General features: G+C 37.6%; 1 long non-coding RNA gene and 1 pseudogene across 7 annotated transcripts in view; one reads left to right on the forward strand and one right to left on the reverse strand.

Annotated features, from left to right (window-relative positions):
- The window catches only part of LOC102161640 (uncharacterized), a 729,975-nt gene that overhangs the window by 49,654 nt on the left and 660,287 nt on the right, over positions 1-20,034 (forward strand). The gene's annotated exons all lie outside the window — the stretch shown is intronic.
- Positions 329-19,223, reverse strand: LOC110257340 (splicing factor U2AF 26 kDa subunit pseudogene; annotated as a pseudogene).

Genomic DNA, 20,034 nt, shown 5'->3' on the forward strand with positions numbered 1-20,034 from the left:
CCCTAAAAAGAAAAAAAAATGTATTTACCTTATTATTTTATATATTTTACAGCTTCTCTCATTGATTCTGTCCTATTGCTTTTGTGAATGGATCAATTAATTTTTAAAAAGACTAGTGGATTTTTTTAGGAGGGGTAATATCTCGTTATATCAATGGCATGAACTGCTTTTCTAGCTACTCTTATTCTGCCCATGGTTTAATCTCTCAGCAAGTGATTTGAATTGAGGTAATAGAAGTATGGACTTTTTTTTTTTTTTTTAAACTTCAGCGCAGAACTTTATTAGGGAAGGGGCGGTAAGAAAAGGTCCCTGTGTTGCAAATATTGCATCACGAAGATCCAGAGCCTGGAGAAGATGTTGCTGGAGAGTTGAGGGAGCTTTGAAGAGAGGTCCTGGCCAGGAACATCTGTGCCTGCCAGGGATGGAGGGCGAGGGGGTCAGGGTCCCAGAAATAGTCATGCCAGTTGTCTGGGGACCATTGTCCATTTCTTTCTTGAGGATGATGGCTGGTATAGGATCTTGGGGTTCAGCTGCACCTGGGTCCCCGTCCATCAAGCTGCCACTAGAAGTTGCAGGAGATGGGTCACAGGTCTAAGAAGTTGCAGAAACCACTGTGGATACATTCTCCATCTCATATTGTGGGCAGTATGACTCCCGGAAGTTAGTGATGGGAGACAACTTGGCATGTGCAGCCTGCATGTTGAACCAGCAGTTACTGAGTTCAGCCACTGCTTGCTCTGCATCCTCCTTGTACCAAAACTCGACATAAACACTGTCAAAGAGGTGATTCCCCCAGGTTGTCACACACATTCATCTCTTCAATATCCCTGTATTTCTCCTAAAGTTCTGTGAACACTTCCTTGAAGAAGTTATTATAGGTTTCTTGCACCTCCACATCACTCATGTGACAATGCTATCTGGTTTGGGTAGTGTCCTGTGGATTCTGGCACAGGTTGAGTGGCGCTATGGTCTGGCTGAAAGTTGGTTTGCTTTGAAGCTGGGAGCACTGGTCCCCGAGCTGGCAGGCCCTGATTTGTCCTTCTCCTATAATGGAAAAGAATCTGAGAGAGAGAGAGAGAGAGAGAGACAGAGAAAGAGAGGGGGAGAGAGAGAGAGAGACAGAGATACTGAGAGAAAGAGAATGTGTGTGTGTGTATCTATATCTATCTGTATCTATGTATCACTTTACTGTATACCTGAAACTAACACAAAATTGTAAATCAACTATACTTCAGTAAAAAAATGGTTTAAAAAAGTATTGAGAGAAAGATAAGTAAGCAAAGCATGCAGGTGAAAGAAGTCATAGACAGGGATATTTCCAATTTGGTTTTAGCAGATGCAGGGAAAACCTTCCAAATATCTTGTAGTGAGTCTGGGAACAGGCATGGGGGTGGGTCACACACACCCTGTGTCCTGGCAGCAGTTACCATAATGCATATGTAAACAGCCTCTGAAAGGCCAGTGGTGGCCTGGGGTGGGATAGATTTATGGGACTTTGCTATTTGGCTTAAATGATAAAGACTAATTTTTTTTTCCTCCCACCAATGCCTCATGTCTGAAATGGGCATGTAACTGGAATTTTGGGTGAGGTAAGGTGCAAGGTTAATGAGGAAGGGGGAAAAGGGTGTGGATGACCAAAATGAACTGGAGACAGATGAATTCTTTAAGGATCTTGAGGCTTTTAAAAGACTGAAATAGAAAGGAGGATTAAAATGTGAGCTTGGGATGGTGGTGTGTTTGATGAAGTATTTTGATGACAAATTTCAGCTATAAGGTGGGCATTGGTTGACTTGGGCAAGGCTGAACAAAGTTTGCAGTAGATGGCATTTTTTTTGCTGCTCTATATTTCTTTTCTATTGACTCTACATTTCTTTTTTTTCTTTAACTTTCTTCTGGGCAAAGTCCTTTTGGTTAGGAAGAATTCATGTGGCAATTTCTTTTTATGTCACTCTTCCAAGAAATACTCACCTGTTAAGTTTATTAATTAGTACAACATATTGATTAAATATTGGTTTAGTTGCTTATAATTGAGGTTGAAAACAAGACTTTAAACAAGATAAAAAGTCCTTCTCTTTTTCCTAAAAGTCTGGGCAGTTATGGTAACTCTTTATACAGAGCCATCAGAGTTGTGATTTTTCCTATGTTTTTATTCCATTCTGAATGCTGCTATCATCTGCTCAAAAAATACTGAGTCCTATGGGATTGTATAACAGGACAATTTCCCCATCTAATAGTTAGAAAAGAATTCCCTGGGTGAAATTTGAACTAAGCTTCAAAGAATATGAAGAATAAGAAGGACAGAGAGAAGAGCATCTTAGGCAAAACAGACAGTATAATGCAGAGGCTTTGAGGTGGAAAGGCGCATGGCTTATTTGAGGAACTTAAGGAAGAATATGACAACTGATGGAAAGAGGGATATGTGGTGAGGCTATAGCCATAGCAGAAGGCTAGGTTAGGCATGGATGTAGAAGCTGTCATATAGATGTTGATCTTCATCCAGCGAAAATTGTGAAACTGTAGTAATGTGTTCAGCTGGAGTTGATATGATGAGATTTACATTTGGAAAAGCCCACTCTGGTGGCTTGCGGGAGAATGGATCCCAGTGGATATAGAAAGACCAATTAGGAAGTTATTGGAGGGATCCGCGTGAGCGATAAGGGCAGCTTGGAATTAAGTGGTGATGGAGGAAGTGGGTGTATGCAGGAGATATTTAGAACATTAAAAAAATTAACACATCTAGGTATATATTGGATGCAGAGGATGTTGGAGAGTAGGAGTCGTATTTAATGTTTTGGTTTTTGGTTTAAGCAGTTGGATAAATGGCGGTGCCATTCACTGACATCAGGTCACTGGAAAAGGACTAGTTTCAAGGAGAAGATCATGAGTTTGGATGTGTTGTATCTGAGGACCTTTGAGATCTTCAGACAAAGATGTCAAGAAAGCAGTTCTATGGTCAGGAGTTCAGAGAGTGGTCTAGCTGAATATAGAAATATATTTGGACAATGTTAGAAAAATGAGAGATAATTGAGACCCCAGGTTGTATGCTCCAGAGAAAGAAGAATGTCTAGCGAGGGAAGGACCTGGAAACTAGAACATTTAAAGGCTGATTAGGAAGTTGATGAAACGTTAAAAGCAAGTAAAATGGAATGTGAGCAGAGAGGTAGGGGACATACTAGGAGCCTGTCATATTAAGTAAGGCAAAGTAAGAGCTTTTTAAAAATTAAAGTATAGTTTATTTACAGTGTTTGCCAATTCTGCTGTATAGCAAAGTGACCTAGTCAGATATATACACACACACATACATATATACATACACACACATATATACACATGTACATACATACAGACATGTATATACACACACATATACACACACACATATATACATATACACACACACGTATATACATATTCCTTTTGTTATATTATCTTCCATCATGGTTTGTCCCAAGAGATTGAATATAGTTCCCTGTGCTGTACAGCAGGACTTCATTGCTTATCCATTCTAAATGTGCTAGTTAGCCTCTACCAACCCCAAACTTCAAGTCTTTCCCACTCCTTCTTCCCTCCCCTTTGGCAACCACAAGTCTGTTCTGTATGTCTATGAGTCTGTTCCTCCCTCCCTTCTTCCCTCCCTTCCTTACTACCTTCCTTTCTGTCTTTTTAGGGCCACAACTGAGGCATGTGGAGGTTCCCAAGCTAGGGGCAAATCGGAGCTGCAGTTGGTAGCCTATGCCACAGCCACAGAAACTAGATCTGAGCCGAATCCATGACCTATGCTACAGCTTGTAGCAATGCTGGATCCTTTAACCCGCTGAGCAAGGCCAGGGATTGAACCACATTCTCATGGATACTAGTTGGGTTCTTAACATGCTGAGCCACAATGGGAACTCCCTGTTTCTGTTTTGTAGATAGGTTCATTTGTGTCATATTTTAGATTTCACAGGTAAGTGATATCATATGGTATTTATCTTTCTGATTTACTTCACTTGGTATGAGAATCTCTGGTTGCATCCATGTTGCTGGAAATGGCATTTTTTATGGCTGAGTAGTATTCCATTGTATATATATGTATTACATCTTCTTAATCCATTTTTCTGTCGCTGGACATTTAGGTTGTTTCCATGTGTTGGCTATTGTGAATAGTGCTGAGTTGAACACAGGGATGCATAAGTCTTTTTGAATTATAGTTTTCTTTGGATATGTGCCCAGGAGTTGGATTGCTAAATCATATAGTAGTTCTTTTTTTTTCTGTCTTTTTTGTATTTTTAGAGCCACACCTGCAGCACATAGGTTCCCAGGATAGGAGTTGAATCAGAGCTGTAGTTGCCGGCTTACACCACAGCCACAGCAACTCGGGATCCCAGCCACATCTGCAACCTATACCACAGCTCACGGCAATGCTGGATCCTTAACCCACTGAGTGAGGCCAGGGGTTGAACCTTCATCCTCATGGATGCTAGTCAGATTCATTTTTGCTGAGCCACGACGGGAACTCCCATATGGTAGCTATGTATTTAGTTTTATGAGGACCCTGCATACTGTTTTCTATAATGGTTGTACCAATTTATTTACATTCCCACCAATAGTATAGGAGAGTTCCCTTTTCTCTACACCCTCTCCAGCTTTTGTAATTTGTAGACTTATTAATGATAGTCATTCTTTTTTTTTTTTTGGTCTTTTTGTCTTTTTGTCTTCTATAGGGCTGCACCCATGGCATATGGAGCTTCCCAGGCTAGGGGTCTAATTGGAGCTGTAGCTGTCAGCCTGCACCAGAGCCACAGCAACTCAGTATCTGAGCTGCGTCTGAGACCTACACCACAGCTCAGGGGAACACCGGATCCTTAACCCACTGAGCGAGGCCAGGGATCAAACCCACAACCTCATGGTTCCTAGTCAGATTTGTTGACCACTGAGCCAGAACAGGAACTCCAATGATAGCCATTGTGATTGGTGTGAGGTGGTATCTCATTGTAGTTTTGATTTTCCACCATAAAATTCCTGGAAGAGAACGTTGGTGAAACATTCTTGACATAAACCATACAAATGTTTTCTTAGGTCAGTCTCCCAAGGTAATAGAAATAAAAACAGAAATAAATAAATGGGACCTAAACAAACTTACAAGCTTTTGCACAGCAAAGGAAATCATAAAATGAAAAGACAACCTAAAGAATGGGAGAAGACAGTTGCAAATGATGCAATCAACAAGGGCTTAATCTCCAGAATATATAAATAACTCATACAACTCAACAACAAAAACACAAAAAATCCAATTAAAAAAATGGGTAGAAGACCTAAATAGACATTGTTCCAAAGAGTATATATGGATGGCCACCAGGCACGTGAAAAAATGCTCATCATCACTAATTATTAGAGAAATGCAAATCAAAAGCAATAATGTTTTGGGAAGAAAGTGTTAGATACTGGTGAGGAGTCTAATAAAATGAGAGATGAATGTGAATGAGCTTGGAGGACATTATGTTAAGTGAAATAAATCAGAGAAAGACACAGACTATATGATCTTGGTTACATGTGGAATCTAAAAAATTAAACTTATAAAAGCAGAGAGTAGAAATAGCATTATCAGGTGCTATGTGTGTGTGTGTGTGTGAATGAGAGCAGAAATGGCCGAGAGGTTGGTTAAAGGGTATAATTTTGCAGTTACATAGGTTGAACAAGTCTAGAGATCTAATGTGCAGGCATGATGACTATACTTAATGATACCCTACTGAACACTAAAAATATACTAAGAGAGTAGATTTCAGGTTCACTTATCACACACAAAAGTAGTAAGTATGTGAAGAGATGATATGTTAATTAGCTTGGTTGTAGTCATCATTTCACTCTGCATATGTGTATCAGATCATCATGTTGTATCATGTTTGTATCTGTTAATCCTAAACTACTATGTTATCCCTGCTCTACTCACTTTTCCCTTTGGTAACTGTAATTTTGTTTTCTATATCTGTGAGTCTGTTTCTGTTTCATAAATAAGTTCATTTGTGTCATATCTTAGTTCTGCATGTAAGTGATATCATATGGTATTTATCTCTCTGACTTACTTCACTTAGTATAATAATCTCTATGTCCATCCACGTTGCTGCCAATGTCATGATTTTATTCTTTTTTATGGCCAAGTAATAATCCATTGTACATGTGTATCACATCTTCTTTATCCATTCCTCTGTTGATGGGTATTTAGATCGCTTCCATGTCTTTGCTATTATAAATAGTGGTACTATGAATATTGGGGTACATATATCTTTTTGAACTGAGTTTTCTCTGGATATAGGTCCAGAAATGGGATGGCTGGATTGTATGGAAACTCTATTTTTAGTTGTTTTAAGGAACCTCCATACTATTTTCCATAGTGGTTGCACCAATTGACATTCCCACTAACAGTAGAGAACGGGCCCCTTTTCTCCAGATCCTCTCCAGCATTTGTTTTTTGTAGCTTTTTTTTTTTTTTAAGGGCCACCTGTATGGCATATGGGAAGTTCCCAGGCTAGGGGTCAAATTGGAGCTGCAGCTGCCCGCCTCTGTCACAGTCACAGCAATGCAGCATCTGAGCAGCATCTGCAACCTACACCACAGCTCACAGCAATGCCAGATCCTTAATCCACTGAGTGGGGTCAGGGATTGAACTCGCATCCTCATGGTTACTTGTCGGATTCGTTACTGCTGAGCCACAATGGGAACTCCTGTTTTTTTTTTTTTTTTGTGGACTTTTTAATGATGGCTGTTCTGACTGGTGTAAACTCATACCTCATCAAACAAAATTTTAAAGAACTCTTTAAAAAGAAGATTTAGTCTTCAAGTGAGTATTAAAAATAGCCAAACAAGCAGGTAGAACTTATAGAGATAACTCTGAATAACTCAAAATACTATAAGTTGTTTGTCCACCAGTTCTTTTCACTAGAGGTTTGTTCTTGATAGCCTAAAGACTTAGTCCATATCTCTGCTTTTTTTTTTTCCCTGACTTTTTGGTCTTGATTCTTATGTTTTATTCCATTACTTGCTTGAGGAAATCCTTATCTTTTAGGTTCTTTTAACTTCTAAGAGAAAGAGACAAGCTCAGATTACCTTACTTAATGGAGTTTATTGTAATGGTACTCTGGGAAATAAGGAAGCAAGAGACAATTTCAACCACCAAACATTTAGTCCTCAAGGAGACAAATATTTTAGGATACTGTTCTTAATACTTCTGTCACCCTGAGGCTTACAAACCCCAGAAACCTATTCCACATGTCATCATTAGGTGGACATTACTTGCTATTTCTGCATCTACTACTCCTGACATTACTCTCTGACCCTCTTTTTTTAAACACTAAATTCAAATCTCTCCCCCAAAGGGAGAGAGATCAGTTAATCACCATCTATTATAGAATGCTTTCCTAGTCCCCGCAATGGGCTGAGTTCTCACTGAGATTATCTCACCATCTGTTAGCCAGTCTCCAAATGGCAACCTCTGGGTCAGCTGTGCATTTTCTGTCCAAACATTGAGGACACGGCATCAGGATACCTTATGTGTAAGTAATATGTGGGTATGGAAGGACTCAAAGACTTTCCTGAGGTGGTCAATATAATTAGAAAGCACCTTACTCAACTAGGAAAATAAAAATGACATCTGACTGTATTGTTAAACATACGGGAGAGACTTATATACTTCATTGGCAGGTATTTCTATGTCTTAGGTGACTATTTTCTTCCTTCCTTTCCTTCTTTCCTTCTCTCCTTCTCTCCTCTCCTTCCTTCCCTCCCTCCTTCTTTCCCTCTTTCTCTCCCTCCTTCTCTCCTTTCCTTTCTTCCCTCCCTCCCCCAAATATTTATTGAGTGCCTGTTATGTCAAATCTGATTCTGGGTTGTGGAGAAGTAGTGGTCAATGGGACAGAGGGATTTCATATTCTCTTTGAACTTACAGTCTGTGGTGGTAGACAGAACCTGATAGAATGCTGTGTGGTGAGAGAATGTAAAGACAAAGTACAGAGTATCCTGGGAGGAAATAATGTGACCTGGGGTTTTCTCCATTAGGTTTAGTGGGTACTTAGAAAACAACTGAGGATAAAACAACCTCTCACTCTTGTGGACTGCATTCAAATGTGTGTGTTTGTGTATGTGTGTATGTGTGGCGAGTGCGCCTTTGGGGAAGACAGTCAACAAGTAAACAAAATGAGTTTTCTGACAAAAATAGAAGCAGCTGATGAAACCACAGGTTGGCAAGAGGTCAAATGGCAGAGAAATTCTCTTTTAGAAGGTGACATTTTGGCTGAGGCTTGCATAACAAGGAGATAGCCATCCATAGTATGGGAAAGGAAAGGAGGATAGTGTCACTGGGGTTACAGTAATGAATGGTAAGGAGATGAGGCCAGAGAAACATGCAGAACCCATATCACTTCGGATCTTGGACTTTGTACTCCATGGTAAGGAATTTATTCTAGGGGTGATAGGGTGGGTTTTATAACCTGATCTTAATTCCAGGAATGGCTCCCTTCTTGACTAAGAAGATTAAAGATTGAAGTAGTATCCACTGTAATCTTTGAGCTGGTGGGATTAAGAGGTTGATAATGTCATTCAAGGTCATAGAGAATGTAAGAAGTGATAACTTATGGAGAAAGAAATTTCTTCATATTCAAGATGTGATATTTAAGAGAGACAGTGAATAATAAAAATTACTAATAATTTTAATTTAAGGCTGATCTTTAAACTAATATTTGAAAGCCATTGTGTACTTCCACCAGTGGTTCAAGAGATGTGATCATATTAATTTCCCAGTGTAGTGAGCACAAAGAAAGGAAATCAGAGAACCTAGGATCACGTGAGAAGATAAGTACAGTTTTACTGTGTCCAATGTTTGTATCTTATTTTTGAGACATTTATAATGGCAAAAATGTCTTAAGTAAATAAATGCCCAGTAACAACAGTTCACTTACTAAAACAGGCTTTCAAAGCCTGTATAGACTAACTATAAATAATCCTTGCCTTGTGGAAGATGACTTGATGCTCAAAAATTTTAAAGTAATATTAATTTTGTCCATAGAAATGCAGGTTGTAGTTTTAACTTGGGAACTTACACAAAGGAAATAACTAGATAGTATTTCAGAATGGGAAAGTTTTGGATGAGGCATTAAAGAAAACCATGCAGACTGTGAATTTTATGGGAACATTGTAGACAGAAAACATGAGTCTAGCCTGGGTTAATTTGTTGCTTTTCTTTGAGCGAACTAGTAAAAAGTTAAGTCTTTTAGCAAGAAAAATAGAACACTGGTGATATTTTCCATTGCCATGTGCTTATGAATGAGAAAGGCCCAGCTGATGTTCAGCTCATCCTTCAGAAGAAGATTGACAAGGGAGCAAATGAAGAAGAAAAAGTGGCAAAGAAAGAAAGGAGGGGTCGGGGGAGAGCCAAAGAGAGATCCAAGAGTGCAAAGCTAGTCTAAGACAGTATTTATATGTTACTTTGAGAGGTAGGGAGTGGAGTAGTCCAATTTTTGCCAGTGTGAGCTAGGACAGTCACAAAGAGGAATGAGAGGAAACCCTCATTTCCTGTGTTAGGATAACAGGTGCTCTGGGTCCTAAGGTAGATATGATTTCCACTGTACAGATAAGATAGGGGAATGGTGACATAAATTGTGCAAAATCTCAGAGGTAGTAAATATGAATGCTGGAATGAGAGCTACAGCAATCATGTGTTCTTAATTTTCTAGCAGAGTCATGATTTCAGATTTCTGCTCTGTGGTACCCTTAGAGCATTTTTATTTGTGAAACCATGTGTATCAACTTAACTAAAAGCCATGTATTTTGGGTCCTTGTCCAAGACTGTTTCTACTGTACTTACCACATTATCTCCCAGAAGGAGTCTGTCAGATTCTGTGACTTCGACACAGAGATTATTCCAGAATAGATTTACCCAACTGATATCTAAAAGAGAAGTGAGATTCCTTTCACTGTTGAGATGATTTACCTTTAAATTATGGGTGACCACTGGGCAACCTATTTGAGATGGAAACTTCTGTAATTTGACTAAGCTGTGGTCTTCAGAGAGGCATTTGTGTTATGTCAGCAATAAATATAATGGAAAAACAAATTATTGGTTTTGTATGGAATATTAAGAGGAAGCATTTTATCTTCATGAGTAAAACATTGGAACATTTTGGTGACGTAGATGAGAAAGTTATGAGAAAATTTTAAGGAGTAATTATTAATGATTTGATCATGGGGAATTTCAAAGTTCAGTAGTGATGTAAGAACAAAATAGAACACAGTTTGAAGCAAAGCATCTTGATTGGTGAGAAATTCAAATGGGCATAGACCATATTTGTGAATAGTAAGAAGTAGCTTATTTTGGATTTAGATAATACGCAAAGTGAAGACCCTGAGTTATGAGAAGTAAAAGTCTTTGAAAGTTTAGTAACTTCTAACTAAAGAGTGGACCAGTGGGCACACTCTCTAATCTTAAAAATGAGTCTTGTAGAGAATGTTTTGTCTAATTAACTTTCTATTAGAAGCACAGGGTGTCATGCAAGTTGGGGATAACTTTAAAAAAAAAGGTCTTGTCGAAAATTTCTGCTTCACAGTACTTTTTTGCTGGACAACAGATGATTGGGTTTCACTTAGAAAACACTTCTTGAAGATCTTACTAGATAATGTAGGGAATTAAAAATGGACTCAGAGGTGCCTCTGCCTTAATGAAGGTGCATATAAATATGAAGAGCTGATCAGTTTCTCTTTGACTCTTATCTCCCTCCACTTCCCTGTCTTCTGTATCATTTAGGAAAACTGTATTATAGGCATACCTATTTCACTGTACTCTGCTTGATCGCTCTGCACAGATACTGCATTTTTTACAAGTTGAAAGTTTGTGGCAATACTGTTGAGCAAGTCTGTTGGTGCCATTTTCCCAACAGCATTTGCTTACTTCATGCCTCTGTGCAGTAGTTTGATAATTTTTGTAGTATTTCAAATTTCTTCATTAATATTATTTGTTATGGTGATCTGTGATTAGTGATCTTTGATGTTACTGTTGTAATTGTTTTGGGGTGCCATGAACTGTGTCTATATAAGGTGGCAAACTTAATCAATATGTGTTTTCTGACTGCTCCACTGATGAGCACTTCCCCCATCTCTCATCCTCTCCTCTGCCCCTCATTCCGAGACATAAAAAATGTCAAAATTAGGCCAATGAATATCCTTGCAACGGCATCTAAGTTAAAGTAAAATGAAGAATTGCATATAATTTTATTTTATTTTATTATTATTATTATTTTTTGGTCTTTTTGCTATTTCTTTGGGCCGCTTCCGCGGCATATGGAGGTTCCCAGGCTAGGGGTCTAATCGGAGCTGTAGCTGCCAGCCTACGCCAGAGCCACAGCAACGCAGGATCCGAGCCGTGTCTGCAACCTACACCACAGCCCACGGCAACGCCAGATCGTTAACCCACTGAGCAAGGGCAGGGACCGAACCCGCAACCTCGTGGTTCCTAGTCGGATTCGTTAACCACTGCACCACAACGGGAACTCCTACATATAATTTTAAATCAGAAGCTGTATATGATTAAGCTTAGTGAGAAACGCCTGTCAAAAGCTAAGATATGCCAAAAGCTAGGCCTCTTATACCAAACAGTTACCTAACCTATGAATGCTAAGGAAAAGTTCATGAAACTTAAAGGTGCTACTCCACACATGAATGATAAGAAAGCAAAACAGCTTTACCACTGACATGGAGAAATATTTAGTGGTTTGTATAGAAGATCAAATCATCCACAATATCCTTTAAGCTACAGCCTAATCCAGAGCTAGACCCTAATTCTCTTTAATACTCTGAAAACAGAGAGGTGAGGAAGCTGCAGAAGAAAAAGCTTGAAGCTAGCAGAGGTTGGTTCATGAAGTTGAAGGAAAGAAGCTGTCTCCATAACATCAAAGTACAAGGTGAAGCAGCAAGTGCTGATGAAGAAACTCCAACAAGTTAACCAGAAGATCTAACTAAGGTCATTCATGAAGGTGGCTAAATAACAGACTTTCAATGGAGACAAAACTTTTATATTGAAATGAGATGCCGTGTAGGACTTTCGTAGCTACAGAGAAGTCAATGCCTAGCTTCAGAGCTGTGAAGGACAGGCTGACTTTCTTGTTAGGGGATAATGCAGCTGGTGACTTTAAGTTGAAGCCAGTACTTATTTACCATTCTGAAGATCCCAGGGCCCTTAAAAATTATTTTAAATCCACTCTGCTCATGCTCTATAAATAGAATTACAGTGTGTAGATGACAGCCCATCAGTTTCCAAAATGGCTTATTAAATATTATAAGCTCACTTCTGAGACCTACTGCTCAGAAAAAAAGATTCCTTTTGAAACATTATTGCTCATTGACAATGCATTTGGTGACCTAAGAGATCTGATGGAGATATACAACAGATTAATGTTTTCATGCCTGAACAGATTAATGTTTTCATGCCTGCCAACACAACACCCATTTTGTAGCCCATGGATCAGTAAGAAAAATCAATTTTCAAATCTTATTACTTAAAAATGCATTTTTAAGGTTATAGCTGCCATAGATAGTGATTCCTCTGATAGATCTTGGCAAAGTAAAATGAAAACCTGGAAAAGATACATAATTCCAGATGGCATTAAGAACATTCATGATTCATGGGAAGAGGTAAAATATTGACATTAATAGGAGTTTGAAAGAAGTTGATTCTGACCCTTACGGGTGACTTGGAAGGGTTCAAGACTTCAGTGGAAGAAGTGACTGCAGATATAGTGAAAATTGCCAAAGAACTAGAATTAAAAGTGGAGCCTGAAAGGGTAACTGAATTTCTGCATCTCATGATGATGAAACCCTAGTGGATGAGAAGTCACTTCTTATGGATGAGTAAAGAAGATGTCTTGAGATACTATGAAGTAGTTGAAATGACAACAAAGAATTTAGAATAGTACACTCAGCCATAAAAAAGAACAAAATAATACCATTTGCAGCAACATGGTTGGAAGTAGAGACTCTCATACTGAGTGAAGTAAGTCAGAAAGAGAAAGACAAATACCATATGATATTACTTATCTGGAATCTAATATATGGATAAATGAACCTTTCCACAGAAAAGAAAATTGTGAACTTGGAGAATAGACTTGTGGTTGCCAAGGGGGAGGAGGAGGGAGTGGGATGGATTGGGAGCTTGGGGTTAATAGATGCAAACTATTGCTTTTGGAATGGATTAGCAATGAGATCCTGCTGTGTAGCACTGGGAACTATGTTTAGTCACTTATGATGGAGCATGATAATGGGAGAAAAAAGAATATACATGTCTGTGTAACTGGGTCACCATGCTGTACAGTAGGAAAAAAATTGTATTGGGGAAATAACAGTAAATAAATAAATAAAATTTAAAAAAGAATATTACATAAGCTTAGTTAATAAAGTGTGGCAGGGTTTGAGAGGATTGACTCCAGTTTTGAAAGAAATTCTGTTGTGAGTAAATGCTTTCAAACAGCATCTTAACAAATTTACCATGCAGCAAACTTACTGTATCATTTTAAAGAATTGCCACAGCCACCTTAACCTTCAGCTACCACCGTCTTGATCAGTCAGCAGCCATCAACATTGAGGTAAGACCCTGTACAAAAAAAGAGATGATGACTTGATGAAGGCTCAGATGATTTTTTAGCAGTTAAATTAAAGGTATGTAATTGTTTGTTTAGATATAATGCTATTTCAAACTTGATAGACTACAGCATTGTGTAACTATAACTTTCATAAATAATGGGAAACTGAAAAATTTGTGTGACTTGTTTTATTGTGATATTTGCTTTATTGTGGTAGTCTGGAATTGAACCTGCAACATTTCTAAGGTAACCCTGCATTCCCATTTCCACCAAATACTAAACACACTTGAACTTCCTTGTCTTTTCTCATACAGATCTCACTTCTTGGAACATAGTCCCTTCCTTAATCTCTGCATATCTAAATCTTACCAATCTTTCTAGAAATTAGGCAGTGGGGCATTGGAATCATTATCAGTCTGTATGTTAAAGTCCCTAAGAATGAAGACTGATGGCAGGGTAGAAAGGAGAATTATGAGTAAGTGGTAGATATAGCAAAAAGAGATGAGAGTATTCTAGAAACTGGTATTTGATGGAAAAGAGGGTGAGGAAAAGGTGGTGGAAATGGAAGATTTCCCTTGAGAAAAGAGATTTACAGAAAAATGGTTTGGGAACAGTGTTTGGGAGGAAATAGGAACTTTTATAACAAACCCCTGAATGAATTATTCAAGAATGGCTATGTAGCCATTGGCCTTGTTGTATCCTTGGATGATGGCCTGGGTACATATAAGAGTAGGTGTTGGAAAGACCAATCAAAAACAAGCCTGAGCCTATAAAGAAGCTAGGACTTTGTTCCTGATTGAATAGGACTTCAATAGAACAGAAAGGGAGAGACAGATTGGGGAGATTAGGTATTGGCATCAGAGGGACCATGTGAATAAGAAAAAGGGCATGGAGGAAATTAGAAGGAGTGGAGGCTTACTCTAAGGGTGCCGTGAGTGAATAACTGGATCAGAAAGTGCATCAGATTAGGTGAGAGCTAGGGGGATATAGTAAGAAAAGGAAGATGTGAAGGTGAAAGAAAGTATGACTCCGCATTTTAAAGTATGATTATTTACTAGATTTGAAATCAGTGGGTTGTGAGTTTCAGTTCTGGAATTCAATGAAAGATGGAAGGAGATTCAGATTAGGGGGGCATTAAGAGCGGTAATTGTTTTTAGATGTTAGGGTTTTCTTGTAACTAAAAATTTTTTAACAAAAAATAAAAAGAAAGAAAACCGAGGACTTCTTTGTTTTTTTTCTGTCAGTTGTTTGATGCTTGCTTCATCCTCCCATATTCAGATTGGTTATTTTATTGAGAATCGTTGCCAATGCTGTGTGCTGTGTTTAGGGAAAGGGTGCTAGAGGGGAGTAATTACAAGTACTGCTGGCCTTTCATGGAAACCCAGGAATCTTAAGTGACAGCTGTTTGAGGGACTTGTCATTCAGTTTAGTGGTTTGAAATCCTGCCAGTGGTTAAAAAACCCGTGGTTCATGAGTTTGCAGCCACTGGGGCCCACACAGTCTCACCAGAGCACTTGCATTTCATTGGAAACCACCCTTTTGTTGGGCCAGAAGGATGCTGAGCAGACATCCTGACCACGATGTTTATTTCTGGAGGGCAAAAATCACAATGGAAATTGGACCTGAGTCAAGCAGAAAATGATTTTTTCCCCTAAAATGTATAACATAGTTAGAAATGAAATGTCTGTGTGTGTTTTTAGTCCACTGAGAAGATGCAGAAAAGGCTAGTACTGGAGAAGAGTGAAGTTTTCCTGTATTACTCTTTCCTTCCCATCAGTTGAAGACCCCATTTCTACTTCAACCAATAATGAATAAGTTTCTCTTTCATAATGTTGCTCTAGATGCATGTGGGATGAAACAGTGAGAAGTAAGGTACTTTCTGGAATGTACAAATTAGTTGGGGAGTTAAAACAGAGAAGGCACACTTTCAAGGTAATTCTTAAGCCCCAGTGAGACTGGTAAGTACTAATAGACTTCAGTAGAGCCCGAGAATTAGGGAATGAACTGTCTCAGGTGAAGTTCCTAATGAATGAGTTTCTGGGAGAGGATGAGAATGACACCAAGCCCAAACTGCAACAGATGGAGGTGGCACTTCCTTGAACTAGTCCTTTACAGTCAGTCTGGTCCATCTCTCTTGGTTTCCTCTGATTTGATTGACCTCTGCTTGGCTTTTTTTCTTTTAAAAAATTTTTTAAAATTATAGTTGATTTACAGTGTTCTGTCAATTTCTGCTGTACAGCAAAGTGACTCAATTATATATATTATATATACACACACACACACACATTCTTTTTCTCACATTATCCCCCATCATGTTCCATCACAAAGTGATTGTATAATTCCCTTTGCTGTACAGCAGGATCTCTTTGCTTACCCACTCCCAAATGCAAAACTTTTCATCTCTTAACTCCAAACTCCCAGTCCATCGCACTCCCTCTCCCTCCTCCTTGGCAACCACAAGACTTCTTCATGTCCATAAGTTTGTTTCTTTGCTGTAGATATGTTTATTTGTACCATATATTAGATTCCAGATACAAGTGATATCATATGGTATCTGTCTTTCTCTTTCTGACTTCACTTAGTACTAGAGCCTCTAGTTCCACCCATGTTGCTGCAACTGGCATTATTTCATTCTTTTTTATGGACGAGTAGTATTCCATTGTGTATATATGTACCACATCTTAATCCATTCTTCTGTTGATGGAAATTTAGTTTCCATGTCTTGGCTATTGTGAATAGTGCTACAGTGAACATAGGGGGTGCATTTATCTTTTTCAATCAAAATTTTGTCTGGATATATGGCTAGGAGTGGGATTGCTGGGTCATATGGTAGTTCTACATTTAGTTTTCTGAGCTATCTCCATACTGTTTTCCATAGTGGTTGTACCAGTTTACATTCCTACCAACAGTGTAGGAGGATTCCCTTTTCTCCACACCGTCTCCAGCATTTGTTATTTGCAGGCTTACTAATGGTGGTCATTCTGACTAGTATGAAGTGGTACCTCATTGTAGTTTTGATTTACATTTCTCTAATAATTAGTGATGTTGAGCATTTTTTAATGTGCCTGTTGGCTATCCATTTGTTTTCTTTGGAGAAATGTCTATTCAGGTCGTCTGCCCATTTTTCAACTGGATTTTTGGTTTTTTTTGCTGTTGAGTTGAACTGTTTATATATTTTGGAGATTAAACCCTTGTGGGTTGCAATCTTTTGAAACTGTTTTCTCCCATTTCATAGGTTGTCTTTTTTTTTATGGTTTCCTTTGCTGTGTGAAAGCTTTTAAGATTAATTAGGTCCAATTGGTTTATTTTTGCTTTTATTTCTGTTGCTTTGGGATACTGACCTAAGAAAATATTTGTATGGTTGATGTTAGAGAATGCTTCCCCTATGTTTTCTTCTAGGAGTTTTATGGTGTCTTGTCTTATGTTTAAATCTTTAAGCCATTTTGAGTTTACTTTTGTGCATGGTGTGAGGGTGTATTTTAGTTTCATTGATTTACATGCAGCTCTCCAGTTTTCCCAAAACCATTTGCTGAAGAGATTGTCCTTTTCTCATTTTATATTCTTGTCTCCTTTGTCAAAGATTAATTGACCATAGGTGTCTGGTTTTATTTCTGGGTTCTCTATCTGTTCCGTTGGTCTGTATGTCTGTTTTTGTACCAGTACCACACTTTCTTGATTACTGTAGCTTTGTAGTATTGTCTGAAGTCAGGGAGAGTTATACTTCCTGTTTGGTTTTTGTTCCTCATGATTGTTTTGGCAATTCTGGGCCTTTTATAGTTCCATATAAATTTTGGATTGTTTGTTTTGGCCCTGTGAAAAATGTCATGAATAATTTGATAGGGATTGCATTGACTCTGTAGATTGCTTTGGGTAGTATGGCCATTTTAATGATACTAATTCTTCCATTCCAGGAGCATGGAATATCTTTCCATTTCTTTGAATCCTCTTTAATTTCCTTGATTAATACTTTATAGTTCTCACCATATAAGTTTTTCACCTCCTTGGTCAGGTTTATTCCTAAGTATTTAATTTTTTTGGCTGTGATTTTAAAAGGTATTGTATTTTTACATTCCTTTTCTAATATTTCATTGTTAGTATACAGAGATGCAACTGATTTTGAATGTTGCATCTTGTATCCTGATACTTTTCTGAATTCATTGATCAGTTCCAGTAGTTTTTATGAGCAGTCCTTAGGGTTTTCTATATATAGTATGAAAATTTTACCTCTTGTCTTCCAATTTGGATACATTTTATTTCTTTTGTTTGTCTGATTGTTGTGGCTAGGACTTCCAATTACTATATTGAATAAAAGTGGTGAGAGTGGGCATCCTTGTCTTGTTCCACATTTGAGCAGGGATATTTTCAGCATTTCTCCATTGAGTATTATATTGGCTGTGGGTTTGTCATAAATGGCTTTATTATGTTAAGGTATGTTTCTTTGATACTCACTTTGGTTAAGAGGTTTTTTTTATCATTAATAGATGTTAGATTTTGTCAGATGCTTTTCCTGCATCTTTTGAGATTATCATGTGGTTTTTGACTTTCTTTTTTTTAATCATTGCATTTATTTTTATTTTATTTTATTATTTTTTAAATGATTTTATTTTTTTCCATTATAGTTGGTTTACAGTATTCTTTCAGTTTTCTACTGTAAAGCAAAGTGACCCAGTCACATATACATATATACATTCTTTTTCTTATATCATCCTCCATCATGTGAATTTTCTTTTGTAAATGTGGTATGCAATGTTGATTAATTTGCATATGTTGAGCCATCCTTTTTATCCTAGAATGAATTCCACTTGGTTGTGGTATATGATCTTTTTATATGTTGTTGGATTCAGTTTTCTAAAATTTTATTGTGAATTTTTGTGTCTATATTCATCAAAGATATTGGCCTATAATTTTCTTTTTTGGTAGTATCTTTGTCTGGTTTTGGTATTAGGGTGATGGTGGCTTCATAGAATGTCCTTGGGATTGTTCCTTATTCAACATCTTGGAAAAGCTTAAGAATGATGGGTATAAGTTCTTCTTTGGTAGAATTTACCTGTGAAGCCATCTGGTCCTTAACTTTTGTTTGTAGGGAGTGTTTTTTAATTATATATTCAATTTCACTTCTAGTGATTGGACTGTTTAATTGATCTATTCTTCTTGATTCATTTTTTGGCAGGCTGTATATCTCAAGAAAGTTGTACATTTCTTTTGGGTTTTCAAATTTGTTGGCATATAATTGTTCATAGTATTCTCTTATGGTGTTTTGTATTTCTAGCAGTATCTGTTGAAATTTCTCCTTTTTCATTTCTTATTTTGTTTATTTGAGTTATTTCTCTCCTCTTCTTGGTGAGCCTGGCCAGAGGTTTGTTAATTTTGTTTATCCTTTCAAAGAATCAACTCTTGGTTTTGTTTACTTTTTTCTATCATTTTGTGACTCTCTATTTTATTGACTTCCTCTCTGACCTCTATGATTTCCTTACTCCTATTGACTTTTAGTTTTGTTCGTTCTTCTTTTTCTAATTCTTTTAGCTGGTCAGTTAAATTGTTGACTTGAGATTTTTCTTCTTCTTTGAGGAAGGCCTGTATTCCTATGAACTTTCCTGTAAGAACTGTTTTTGCAGCATCCCCCATAGATTTTAAATTGTATTTTCATTATTTGTCTCAAGATATTTTTTAATTTCCCTTTTGATTTCCTTGTTGACCCATTAGTTTTTTAGTAGCATGTTGTGTAGTCTCTGTGGAGTCAGTTTTTTTTTTTTTTCATTCCTTTTCTGTGGTTGATTTCTAGCTTCATGCCATTGTGGTCAGAGAAGATACTTGAAATAATTTCTATGCTCTGAAATTTGTTGAGGTTAGTATTGTGTCCCAGTATGTGGTCAATCCTTGAGACTGTCCCATGTGCATCTGAAGGGAATGTATATTCTGATTTTTTTGGTTGCTATATCCTAAAAATGTCAATTAAGTCTAACTTTTCTATTGTTTCATTTAGGATCTCTGTTGTCTTATTAATTTTCTGTCTAGAGCATCTGTCCATTGATGTGAATGGGTGCTAAAGTCTCCTACTATTATTGTATTCCCATCAATTTGTCCTTTTATGTCTGCTAGTATTTGTTGTATGTACTTGGGTGCTCCTATATTAGGGACATATATATTGATGAGTATAATAGTCTCTTCTTGAATTGATCCTTTTACCATTAAATAGGGTCCTTATTCATATTTCTTTATGGCCTTCATTTTAAAGTCTATTACGTCTATTATGGGTATTGCAACTCCTGCCTTCCTGTCTTTTCCATTTGCATGAAATACCTTTTTCCATCCCCTCATTTTCAATTTATATGTGTTATTTGCCCTAAGGTGAATCTCTTGTAGGCAGCATATTGTAGGCTCTTGATTTTTAATGCAGTCTGCCACTCTGTGTCTTTTGATTGGAGCATTCAGTCCA

The sequence above is a fragment of the Sus scrofa genome, chromosome 16 (assembly GCF_054392235.1).
Source record: "Sus scrofa isolate SSC_HxYL_T2T_F1_AM1 chromosome 16, Sscrofa_HxYL_maternal_Yorkshire_Landrace_v2.0, whole genome shotgun sequence".
In the NCBI taxonomy this organism is placed as follows: Eukaryota; Metazoa; Chordata; class Mammalia; order Artiodactyla; family Suidae; genus Sus; species Sus scrofa.